Here is a 14,015-nt window from a genome sequence, read left to right as displayed (position 1 = left end):
GTCATAAGCAGGATAGGTGAAAACTGTAGGTGAATAGGTACAAACTCATTTCTGCAGCTGGAAAAACAAAGTGAATGCCCTACTAGGTCATCAGTGTCACTATTGCATACAAAAGAAGGCCACGAGAGTGGCAAAAGAATGTGGCTGTGCTCCAGGTAATGAGAGTCTAGTTGTTTGCAGGGTGTTAGAGAGATAAAAACAAAGATCATAGGGATGCCTGGATGGCTCAGCGGTTGAGTGTCTGCCTTTGGCTCAGGGCATGATCCCAGGATCTGGGATCGAGTCCCGTATCAGGCTCCTTGAAGGGCGCCTGCTTCTCCCTCTGTCTGTCTGTCTGTCTGTCTCTCTCATGAGTAAATAAATCTTAAAAAAATCTTAAAAAAAAAAAAAGATCATAGAATATGGCTTATTTTCAAAGACTGAAGAAGGTAAATTTTAAGATTGAAAATTATGGACTACTAGAATACATTTGAAAGTTTACTAGTAATTAAAATAAAGAAAAAAAATGAAAAAGACAATTTGAAGTAAAAGTGGATATAATTTTAAGAAAAGAAAGCCCTCAACAAGAAAAACTAAATAGGGACACCTGGGTGGCTCAGTGGTTGAGCATATGCCTTCAACTCAGGGCATGATCCTGGAATCCTGGAATTTGGGATGGAGTCCCACATCGGACTTCCTACAGGGAGAAACCTGCTTCTCACTCTGCCTGTGTCTCTCATGAATAAATAAATCTTAAAAAAAAAAAAAAAAAAAACCCAAAGTAAAAACCTTTACTGAGAAAGTAAGTTTTCATCATTTTTACAGGAAGAGATTTTTATATTAAAAGCAGAGCATCTAAAAAAATAAAAAAAATAAAAGCAGAGCATCTTTAAAAATCAGCTTATAAAACAACAACAACAACAACAAAAAAATCAGCTTATGAGGGGGATCGCTGGTTGGCTCAGCGGTTGAGCGTCTGCCTTCCGCCCAGGGCCTGATCCTGGAGACCCGGATCGAGTCCCACGTCAGGCTTCCTGCATGGAGCCTGCTTCTCCCTCTGCCTGTGTCTCTGCTTCTCTCTCTCTCTCTCTCTCTCTCTCTCTCTCTCTCTCTCTGTGTGTGTGTTTCTCATGAATAAAATCTTTAAAAAAAAAACAGCTTATGAAATTGGCAACGCAGATCAAATAGCTGATTTACTAAATGCCAGGTGAGAATGAGATTAGATTCTGTTGAGAATGCAGAAAATTAAATATGTATCATTTTTAAAATATAGAAAAACCATGTAGATATGTTTTTTTTCTAATAAAGAGCTTCTCCAACACTATATTTTGCAGTCAGTGAGCATAATATAGGTAACCCCCTCTTGTGTTGCTTAAAATGTTTAAAGGTCCTTTTAAAATCATACCCAGTGCCTCCAGTTTCTAAAAAGGGATGAGTTCAACTGCCAATCCCCAATATACTACCTGTGCTGGAACTTCCTCTTCCACTCTATACCTTCCTTAATCATGCTTGGGTTCAGATAACCAAGTAACACTGGGATAGATCTTTCCTTATGTTCCTTCTTAAAAGTCTTTATTAAATGAGGGAGAGCAGAAGGAAAATTTAACCTATTCCCTTCTAGACTGTGGCTACATTCGGTCTTAAAACACATTAGCCTAATCAAAACAGGACACTGCAGAACTGTCTCCAGCAGCACTTTAAATTTTTTTTTAATTTTTTTTAATTTTTATTTATTTATGAGAGTCACAGAGAGAGAGAGAGAGAGAGGCAGAGACACAGGCAGAGGGAGAAGCAGGCTCCATGCACCGGAAGCCCGATGTGGGATTCGATCCCGGGTCTCCAGGATCGCGCCCTGGGCCAAAGGCAGGCGCCAAACCGCTGTGCCACCCAGGGATCCCTCCAGCAGCACTTTAACCTGCACAGAGCTTCAGAAATTACACAACAGTTTGAATCAAGTGCAATGCATGCTGTTTTTCTAGACCAGACCAGGTGACTAGTGTGGATTTCAGCAATGTATCAACTCATCCAATGCCCCTTAATCTTCTCAGGGGAGCAATTCTCTTCATATCATGGTACACAAGAGAGGTTCACGATGGACTTATAACCACAGTGTTGTTTCCTCAATCCCTGGGAACAACAATGTCTCACAGAAGCTACTCTATATATAAATATATATATATAAAAGAAGCTACTCTATATAACATCTCTCTCTCGTCAGATCAGTGACAACCAGTAACTTTCTCATAGGCTGGGAATAATAATAATTACGATGATGATAACAGCATCAAATATTTAATGAGGTTGTATAACTTACAGGTCGCTAGTGGTAGAACTGGGCCTTATATCCAGGTAGTATGTCTTGTAAACCACCACTCTTAGCCACCCCACCTGACACAGGTAACTAGTCTTACCAGACTAGACCCTTTATTTAGAATTCAGGCCAACCTTGACAAAGCCTTCTGAATGTCTGATAAGCAAAATGGCACACACACACACAAAAACAAAGCAAACAAACAAACAAACAAAAAAACAAAGCAAAAAGCAAACCTTCAAATCTCTGATAAACAAACAAAAACCATTCTGTTCAATTAGTTCATCCATTAGTAGTAGGGATTTTGTTCGTTTTTCCAATGTAGGCCACTGTGACTTAACAATGATCTCAGAGCAGTGCATCTGGGGATGTCAAGAGGAATCAGCCTTTCTTCCCATGTACATATATCCTTATGATCCTTGAATTATAGGTCAGTGTATAATGTCTTCTAGAAACATGATTCCAGGGATAGACCTGTCTACTTCTTGGGTAATTATGAACCACCCTGATTCCATTTGAGCATCTGAAGCATCCTGCAATGAAAATGGCCAAACAAGAATACTCTGCCTAGCATGGGATTATCAGGGTGTAATTAAGTTCCAGCTCTGCTCTTGAAGAGCTACAGGAATTGGATAAATTACTTAATCACCCTATGCCTCAGTTTCCTCATTTATAAAAATGGAAATAAACTTAGTACAACTTCGGGCAGTGGGGGTAGTTCTGTGAAGATTAAATGAGTTAATATATGGAAAACACCCCAAATAGTGCCTTGGCATATGTTATTTAATCAATGTAATGCTGGTTGCTATTGTTATATTGTTATTCCTGTATTCATTCTCTCTCTCCCCACACACATACACATACAATAAGGAACCACATTCTTTATTCAAGCTTCAGGGTCCTTTCTGATTATCTGATTCCTGGAATTATGGATAGAGCAAGGAATGGTGATTTCTTCTTGGCAGAGTCTCACAGTCTTTTTGACTGCCTATACAAATACCAGAAAGGCCTACTTACAGGAGTAAACCTTGAGATGTGAGCTACGTTGAGCAAGAAATTTCTATCTTCACTGGACCAGTCATACTACCATCATTTTAAGTTTCTCATTCCCTTCAAGTATGGAAGCCCATCAACTTAATCTATTAACCATTTTTCTTAAAGGATCAACTCAAATACAAAGCCTCTATGAAATGGTCCCTTTCCCAAGGTTACACATGCTCTGTTAAGTCTGTTCCAAAGATTCCCTTTGCTAATAGCAGTATCTTTGGTTAGAAATTCAGAGAAAATAAAAATCTAGTGTGTAAATCCCAGAATCTCTAGAATTTCCAAAGATGGTTTTCAGATACTTCCTCAACCTAATCCCAGGATTTGTTCAGTGGTCCTTTTTATCATGATAGAAATGTTTAGATATCCCTAAGAATGAAGAACATCCTTCTATCCCAAGAGTCCCTTTCAGATTCTTGCCAAAGTCGTATGGGCCAATCTCCAGCAGTTAGCCTAATGTCCTTCTATTGTGTTATATGTCCTCTCCTTTTTGCTCCAAAGCTGTAGCGTACTTAAAAAGGGTCAGAGCAGGCATATCTAACACACTTGACCTACACTCCCACCCAAAGTCATGATCAACTCCAAATCTGTTTAGTCCTTATATCATATATTTTAGAATTTAGCAAAATAGATACCTAGTCAACACTGACAATTTTGCAATGTTCAGTGTAACTTAATTAACCTTTTACTTAGATTCAAAATAAGCTCTTGAAACAAGTGGTATTAAAAGTTTAAAATTTTAGCTCCCCGTAATTTTATTCTCATGAGAAATTAAAATATTTATGACTACTTTAATAATTTATTTCTGTGGAAAGTTATTTATACATAATAGCAAACTACTGCTATTGTTTAAAGCACTGAAATGCATAATAAACTCATTTGCTTTAATTAAAATTTTATTTTAAAATTTTCCTTACAGAGGTAGATCCTTCAAAAGCAAAACAGAGCTATGACCAGGTCCATCAAGTTTCAGATCATAAGTGTCTATCTGGGGAGAACATGCTGATGGGGAAGAAGAAATGTTGGTGCTTTACACAATTCCTAGCTTTGGCCACCAAGTGGTGCTATTAATTCAGAGTGAACTGGCATTGGGGGAGTAGAGTTGGGTAGCTTTGGGGTGGGTAAAATATATAAAGTCAATAAATCCAGGAAACACAAGTTGGATGTTTATAGCCCATTGTACTGTGAATTTACATATCCTCTCCCACTCAATATCACCAGTACAAAAACAAGATTCAATAAGATTCAACATCTTATTTTGATGGTTAAGTCCACTATACTCCCTCAGGAATATAGCTACACATATACTTGCACCAAAAATTTATCCTTTCAAGCTATGCAGCTATAAAAATAATCCCACAATTCTGATTAATTTTCCTCTTCCTACAACATTCATCCAAATTACCCAATTAAAACACGCAAAAAACCATTACATAAAAGCTAATCAGCAATAAACATTACAAATCAATATTAAGCATTTTTTTAAAAAGCTAACTTAATTTTTAAAAATAGATAACAGCTTGATGTTTTTTTCCTTAACTTATATTGTAAACTTCTCTTGAAGAAATAGCTCCCCTGAGTGGATGAATGCCTTTCACATTCCAGCTTAGAAATGACATGTGGAGACAGGGAACAGATGCGATGATTATATATGTTCAGTTTTCCTATGCACCTAGAAGCCTATGAAAAGTGTTAAAAACTTATCTAGTAGCTAAAAGAAAGACGTAATAATTTACAATCCACTAGAATAAGAGCTGCAATATCTACACAATGGAATAAATAATGATTTGAAAACAGAACTTTGTAAGTCTGCATGATAATAAAAAGAAAGTTCACACCTATTAATGCAAAGATGATAGGATCTAGTAAGGGTAAGCAACTAGCCGGTTGTCTCTGTACATTAACATCTGTATTTTTTTTTTTAAGATTTTATTTATTCATTCATGAAAGACACAGAGAGAGAGAGAGAGGCAGAGACACAGGCAGAGGGAGAAGCAGACTCCACACAGGGAGCTAGATGTGGGACTCGATCCTGGGCCTCCAGGATCAGGCCCTGGGCTGAAGGCAGCGCTAAACCACTGAGCCCCCCAGGCTGCCCAACATCCGTATTTTTAAGAAAAATGTTTCCATTTGGGGAAACTCGGAGAAAGGTATCAGAGCAGAGCTCCCATCCTTCCATAAACTACCTTGATTTTGACTCTGGACTGAGGAGACAATTCACACATGCTTAGCCATCTCTGATGTCATTCTTTGTCAAATCAAATTATGAAATCTTGGTTAAGCTTCCTAGGATAGTGTCAGGATGAAACAGGAGAGGGGAAGATACATTTGCGAAGTTGGTTTGGATGTTCTAAAATAATTTTTTCAAAATACAAAGCTTAAGTTGTTTATTTCTGTATGTGCCTCGTGAAACTCATACAATTAGTGTATCAATTCAATGAAATGTATATAGATTGAGGGACTAGCAAATTCCTAACATTCTTCTCCTAGCCATTTATGTAGTTATGGAAATGTTATTAGTTTTTTTTGTTTGTTTGTTTTGGTATATAAGCCAAGGGTTGAACAAACAATAACTTCCCAGTCTTGTATCAAATTGCCAAATTAGTTCTTGCTGCATTTTTGGGCGGGGGGGGGGGGGTAAGGAGAGGGACTCAGAGAGTCTGGGTATGTGTGCTGAAAAAAGAGAAGAATTATGATGGAACAGGAGATGTGCATATTACTTAGAAACTAGGGAAAATTTTAAAGTATAAGTAGAAACAATAATAAATAATGAAGCTACTACTATAGCTGATGGCAGCAGCTACTTTTATACTGGGTGCTAACCCTCTGCTGAGACATCTGTGCCAAGTACTCTTATATAAATTTTATCTATATCTGTATCAATATGTTTTATACTCTCAATACTCTTCTGAAATAGGTTTTATCAACCTTTTTCTTTCTTTCTTTTCTTTCTTTCTTTCTTTCTTTTTTTTTTAAAGTCAATAGCTGAGGAAAAAGAAGTTCAGAGAGGTTAAGTAATTTGTCCAGGACCACTCAGAGTCTAGCTGGTATCTTGCTGGTTTTCAAGTCTATGCTCTGATATCTTTATGCTGTGCTACTTCCCTTAGCATTTGTTACACAATGGATTTAACATATCTCAGCCCCTTGTTTCTCAAAATGTGGTCTGTGGATCACCTGTATTATAACTGCCTAGAATATGGGCTCTACCCCAGATCCACTGAATCAGAATATTTTAGGCAGGTCCTGGGAATCTGTATTTTTAACAAACTCCTCAGGTGGTTTTTAAAATGCAGATAAAAGTTTGAGAACCACTGTCTTAGCCCTTTACAAATAAGTCACCAAGATCTTTTTTTTTTTTTAAAGAAAGGGTGATATTTCATGTATAAGATGTTATTTTAGCATTGGCATGACATTACACAAATTTAATTTCACATTCAGAAGAAAAACATGTTGCTGCCAAATCAGTTCAAATGCCTAAATTTTGTTTCATAGATAGTTGCTGAGAAAAACACATTTTCCTGGAATTTCTACTTTTTAAGTGTTAAAAAATTTTATTACAGTCTAGAATAAGGATGTACCTCACTTTAGGCAATAGACATGTTCCAAATTAAAAATTATGGAGATGTGATAATTCTTTAGGTTCAAAAATTATATTTTATATTTCCAATTCAAATTTCTAGTAGTGGAAAATACTTTCTAAATATCACTGGTAGAAATTATATACATTTGTTCTTCTGGATAAATGAACAAACATGAATCAGCAAATGAAAAAGTCACCTTAAGACTATATAGTAAAAGGCGGGGACATACAGTTGAGTGCCAAGAAGAAAAGAAACAAATGTTAGAAATGAGAACCTTGTGAGGTTCTCTATATCCTGAATCAGAGAGATTCCTTCCTAGAAATCGTATGATCCAATATCTATTGCATGAACTAGAAATGATTCAACAACAGTTGAGTGCTACTACACTTCAACATAATTTATATATTTTCCTTCCTTAAATAATCCAAATAATGAAATGCAGATAGAAACAAGATATTAAAGATGCTTGAATTATCTGAACAAATTGTGAGAATAAAGATATTTTCAGAGTATAACAGTTGTTTCAATTTTTCTTGTAACTACAGAAGGAAAATATCAAGGACAAAATAGTCTAGGAATATTATCAATGTTAAAAATTGAAGATGTAAAAAAGTAAACAGCAAAAGCACTGTAAGCACCTTAAAATGTAAACTTCCCCCTTTTTTTTGAGATTTTTTTTAAGTAATTTCGACACCCAACGTGGGGCTCCAATTTACAACCCCAAGACCAAGAGTCACATGTTCTACTAAGTGAGCCTGCCAAGTACCCCTGTAAACCTTCCTTTTAAAACAAATTTTAGGGGCACCTGGGTGGCTCAGTCTAAGTGTCTGCCTTTGGCCCAGGTCATGATCCAGGGGGTCCTGGGAGGATCCACAACCCGCTCCCTGCTCAGTGGGGAGTCTGCTTCTCCCTGTCCCTCTGCCTGTAGGTCCCCTTGCTTGTGTTCTTTTTCCCTCTGTCAAATAAATAAAATCTTAAAAAAAAAAAAAAACAGACTTTACTATTTTCTTTATACTACATTTCTATTCATAATTATTTTCAATAATCAAAGGCCCATTCCATTATAGATGCAATATAAAATAAATAAAATGTATATATACCAATTTATTATAAATATTTTATTTAATGCTTGATGGTGACAGATAATATTCCTAACATACAAATGTTTTTCATCCTCTGGTATTTTTTATTTCAAAGGTGATCTTGACAAATTTAAATATTAAAGATTATATAAATTATAATAGCTGACACTCATTGAACACTATGTATGAACAAGGCACTGTGCAAATGTTTGATATAAGGTATCTAATTTAATTCTCACAATTCTCGTAGCTGCTATACCATATCAACTTTGACCCAGTGTGACCAAATCTGAACTAAGAGATTCACTAACCAGGGTTAGGTTTCTGCACTATATATTGAGTGTAATGAAAAATCACCAGACATAAAAGAATAAATGAATTTCTTCCTTTCTGGGAATTAAAGTTAGGTTCTTTCCCCCAATTTTTTCTAAAGCCATAGTGTCCACATTCTGTGAAAGTGGAAACTGAGGCTCAAAACTATGACACTAAGCTAGTAAACAGGAATGAATATGGTAAACACCAGAATGGCTATCATTCTCCCAGCCAGCGTCCCAGCTCCCCGCTGGAAGGACTGAGCCCATGTTTTCAGATGCAGGTATGCTGAGGATTAAGTATGGAAGAAAAGCGTCTTCTATAATTATGTTAACAGCAATGGAAGACAGATGGGCTTTGGTATGTAATGGACAGGACATGGAGACCTTGGAGAGCTGGGCCTTCCTTGGCTCGCGGTTCCTTCCACCTGGCTAGGATTCCGCTAATCAAAGATGTGACAGAAGCATTTGTATGACATGTTCTTTTACGCCTTTAACTTTTCTGAATATTGGATTAGAAGATAATTGCATGAGGTCATGTCACTTTTTGCAATTAGAAAATGATTTTATATTATTTTGCATTCTTGGGAGTTAGGTGACAAAGTTAAACTTTTGACATGGCTAAAAACACAGAGACGCACAAAACAGACCTGTGCTGTCAAATTTACCAAGAGTGTGTTACCATTTTACTTCCAAAAAGTAATGGATTCTATCAACTCTTAGTATCAAAGGATGTGGCTCAATGCCTCAGGAAATTATGCTAAACATCCATCTTGTAGAAAATTTTCAGACATAAAATGTTAACTTTCTTACTGGTTTCTTCATTACGTTACAGATTCAATGCCCTGTGAATTGTCAGGAGTAATTTTAGTGAGGAACTATAGGCCAAGTCTATACTATTTCAGAACCTCAGAGATCATTCTATTTACTGTATGGGACCCAATTCCCTTACCTTTGTTCTTATTTATGTAAAGTTCCTTTGCAGACACCATATGATATCTTAGTTTTTCCATTTCATATTTTATGTCTATGGAGATCAAATGGAAACATTCTACTTTAATAAGCTAGGAACTTCATTTTTCTATTTTACCATAGTATGTCATACAAAGTTAGAAAAAAATTTCATCAATGAGAAATCTATAGTTCTTAACTATTTTTTCAGTTTTGTAACTAACATGACAAAATAGATATTTTACTTGTTAGATGCATATTTTTCAGTGACAAGGCCTCTTTTCTCACTGTAATTTGTATGAAAGTAGACATATTTATGCCCATTAATAAAGGACCGCTATAAAATGGAGATATTTTATTACATTAATACTACTTCCCATCCATACATGTAAGCAGCATAGAAATATCGTGCTAAATCATAGAGAATATAGAATAACCAGACAGAAAAACACCTCTGTTGTTTTATTTAGAAGACAGTTTCTACTTTTTGCTGACTTTATTAACTACAGTTGTCCATGTTATTTTTATTACTGTAGGGTTTTCCCCTTTATGTTAGAAGTGTGAATAAATTATAGGATCTTAAGAAGCAAGATCTTGAGCCATGTGCTCAATGATCAATATACAAAAATACAATTTTTCAGGATAAGAGAAAATGTAAAGAACAGTATATAGAAATATCAGAAATATATGTATTAAGTGTGAATAATCGCCAAGAATTTTCTTCACACAAAACCTGAAAAGTGTTGCTGTATCAAACTTCCTTTCCTGGCTAGTTATTAGTTGTACAAAGTCAGTTTAACTCCAAGTTCAGATATCTTTATATATAAAAATGTGCCCAGTTTTGGTTTTCATTTTCCCCTTAGAGATATGGGTATGGTGAGAGATGCAGCTGACTACCCTAATCTCCTACTAAGTGTACAGTGATTGCTAGAGAAAAGCGAGCTAGTAAAAGATATGTCCTTTATAAATATATAATTTAAATCTCATAAAAATGTTTTTTAAAATCAAAGAACCTATTTTTACAGTATTTTCTCAGGCAATCCTACCTTTATGTTATTATCTATACCCTAAACCATAAAAACTACATAATCTGCCATTTTCTAAATCATGGAATAAAATGGTTTATATAGACCCTGTTTTAATGTTAATGAATTTATAGACACAAATAGCTAGCATCAAGGCTACAATGAAAAGCAGGACACTTCAAGCATTCAATACAGGGAAAGGGGCAGATTAGAGATCAATAACAAAATCACCTGGTAAAAAAGGAAAAAGGTGTTGCATTAAAAGGCTTTTTGCTTTACATGTGAAACAATACTGAGAAACCTGTATTTTAGCACTTGTACTCAACAGGCACTCCAACTATGCCACGATGAGAACAGAAACCCATCCTTTCTAATAATCTTGTGACAAAAGCTAAAAGACATCATCCTATTAACTAGTGATCTCAACTGCTAATGCAGAGTACTTCCTGGTGCCTTTTATGTAGAATGCTGCTATTAAAAAACCACTAAACATTCACTGTGAACAACACAGAATCATTCATCTTTTATCAGCATCTCTTGTTAGAAGAGTATGAGTGGGGCTGAAGGTGTCATTGATATTATGGAGTGGAAATTAATCAGAAATTTTTCTCATATTTTCCTCATCTCACTAATTTACTTTTGTACAAATTTCCTCCTGTTAAAAAGTTCATACCCAACCCCCTGTTGTACTCTTTTAAGTTGAGAATATTCAACGAGTGCGTCCACTGAAAAGCACCAGGTCCTAACACAAAAAGCATTCGAAATTCTCATTTAGTTGTCTTTATTTTGCTAGCGCCATGTGGTCCTTGAAGATGTAGAAAACACGGGAAGCCGAGTAAAGATCAGAGCAAGCTCATTAGCATTCTGACAAAATTGGAGTGGTGGAGATGTATAGTTTGCCTAGTTTGTCGTTTTGAAAGCTACCGGTGGTAAGCTTTCTATTTCATTGTGCTTTTGTCTTTTGGGGGGGTTTCAAAGCAGCAGGGTATTTGTTAGCCGTAGGTTTGCACAATGCATTGTGGGAACCTTTCCTGCACATTCAGCCCTATATAGTATCATTCCAGTTTGAGTCAAAAAGTTTTTTTCACCATTTATAAGAAAGGACATGTGTGTGAATCTTAGTGCATACCCTCAATACATTTATCACTGCTTTACTGGTCTCTTTTGCCTGAATCACAAAGTCCAAAAAGAGTCAGAAACAGAGCCTAAATGACATAATTTTCAATCTTTAAAAAAATGTTGCCATTCATTTCAGAACACAACACTAAAACATTTATTTTCTGTTCTTTGTCATGAACAACTAACTAGCAACATGCGGGACTGATTCAGTTAGTTAAAATTCAAAAGCTCACTGCTTAACTATAATAGAACTCAACTCTATTTTTGAAAATAGTATAGAGGGAAAAAATGGTTTATGCTTTAGAATGATGTAAATAAAGAATAGCTCTTAGAAGACTTAAATAACTTATTACCCTAGTCATTTGATTTTCTTCATCGTCATCTTCTTTTTCTTTTCTTTTTTTTTAATACATAAAGCTCACTTTGAAGAGCTAAATGGGCTACATTAATGCTACTATTCAACATGAATGTTTCCAAGTTGCAATGAAATGGATAAAGGTCTTTGGGGATGAATTTATCTGCTAAATCCTTGTGGTTGCCCTCCTATCTTGGATGATGACCCAAAAGAATGTCAACAGCTCATTTCCCAGAGAGCTGGAAGAAGTCCCTATGCAAGCCATAATCTGCACATTCTCAAAGAACCATTTCAAACATTATATTTCACAAGCAGTTTTAAGTGATTTTCCTCTCATCTCTAGCATCCTAGCAGTACTTTGGACATAAGTGCCACTGAAATGAGGGCTAAACAAAGTTAACACATGAATGCTATATATGACATATAAAATGTTAATTTATTTTCAATACACATTTAAAAAACATAGTCATCTTGTTGCAATAATATATTTATGGCATTGTGAGATAAATGTCTAACGATTACTATTTTTTTCAATTGTGGAAAAAAAAGTGTTTCTTATTACTGGTTATTTTTTTACTTAGAACCTAACCCTATTATGAGAAGTATTTATGGTGTTTCTGAATTTGTAATTATTGAAATCTGAGGAGAAACTAAAGAGCAGTAGTGAGTGAAATACAGTACAGGAGTAATCTGGTAAAAGTAGTTTAACAGTAAGAGAATGGACCATTTATATATGAAGCCTCTGATATAACACTATTTGGTTGTACCACCCTTTATTTCCTTTGTACATTAAGAAACCACTGGACTAAGTAGTATGTCATCTTGGGGGGGGATAGTTTTTACATATTAACTATTCATATTATAGTAGAACATGTAATTAAAATGATGGAACTTTTCCTTATTTCTAATTTAAGCTCTAATCTTCACCCCTGAAGGCTTTTCTTAGGCCTTCGTTTACAGTTTGAAAGCTCATTCTAACAAACAAATAACAAAACCCTGGAGAAACTGCCACATATAATTATGTGGTTATGGTGGGATCTTATTTATATACCATTGAACATGAAACTTGACTAACTTAAAGCTTAATATTTTAATGTACTCCAACATTGAGCTGTTCTATTGCTAGCTTTAAAGCTATTAAAAAGAAATGGATGTTACTACAGTAATAATGACTGAATTAGTTCTATATTTTGCAATATGAGTATAGCCACAAAATTATTAATCTACTTCACTGCATTCTCTTACCAAAGTTTCTCCAATAAAATCGTTTGGACTAGCTATATCAAATTAGAGAGCAGTCAGGAGTGTCTAAGTCCAGCTTTAAAACAAATATCTCAACAATTACTTAGCCATATGGAAAATAGGGTATGTCTTCCTGAAGCCATTTTAAAAGTATATTTTCTATCTTGAATTTAGACTTCATTAGAAACCATTTCTGACTTGTAATGTTTAGATTGCTGAAATATCACTTTTTTTAAAGAACCACAAAAAGACATGTAAAAAAGCAGGACTTTTTAAAGCTGCCAATTAACAATTTTCTAATTTTTAAAGCCCATTACACTTGCATTTATAACAGTTTCAATATCCAGAAAACAAAGTGGAGTTAAAGCACTATGAATAAACAAATGCAGCTGTATAGTTAGACACAGCTACACACATGCTAACATAGCTTTTTTTTTTTTACATTATACCAAATTTGAAGCTTCTTCACAAGTGTTCACATTGTACTGTGTTTGGGCTCCTATGACTTAAAGGCCAGATGCTTTTCACAAATGACCAACAATTGTAGTTAGAATAAATTAATGATTGATTTTTTTTTAAAGCTTTGATGGAATTAAGCATACTTCTTTTCTCAATGTGCCTATGTGAATGTTTGCCTGTTAAACTTTTTTTTTTTTTTTTTTTTTTGACAAGTGAGGCCACCCGGCAGAAAACAACTGATGCAAAACCCAGGAATAATCCCTCTGTTTAGTTCAACACTATGGTTAGCCTTAACACTGCCTCTATTATCCAATGGATTTAGAGAAACTTTCATTTATTTGTTGGCCTCAGTTTTCAATTCTGTTGCCCTCTTTAAGGAAACCTAGACTTACTCCTATGTAAGTACATTTGCATACTGGTACAATGCAATGTCTTAGAATTTTTATTACCCTACTAAGCTAAATAGGGGCTGTGTACATATGTAATTTGAAAAATACATGAAAAGAATCAAGATATAGGTTAATACTCTTACTAAGGATTCTGAAGCACACTGTAA

The 14,015-nt window shown here is 35.1% G+C and overlaps 1 protein-coding gene across 5 annotated transcripts in view; it reads right to left on the bottom strand.

The window, feature by feature from the left end:
- EHBP1 (EH domain binding protein 1) overlaps positions 1 to 14,015 on the bottom strand; it is a 315,930-nt gene that overhangs the window by 15,463 nt on the left and 286,452 nt on the right. The gene's annotated exons all lie outside the window — the stretch shown is intronic.

Source organism: Nyctereutes procyonoides, unplaced genomic scaffold, assembly GCF_905146905.1.
Source record: "Nyctereutes procyonoides isolate TBG_1078 unplaced genomic scaffold, NYPRO_anot_genome, whole genome shotgun sequence".
NCBI lineage: Eukaryota > Metazoa > Chordata > Mammalia > Carnivora > Canidae > Nyctereutes > Nyctereutes procyonoides.
Note: the sequence above shows the minus strand (reverse complement) of the source record. Positions and strands in the feature narration are given on the sequence as shown.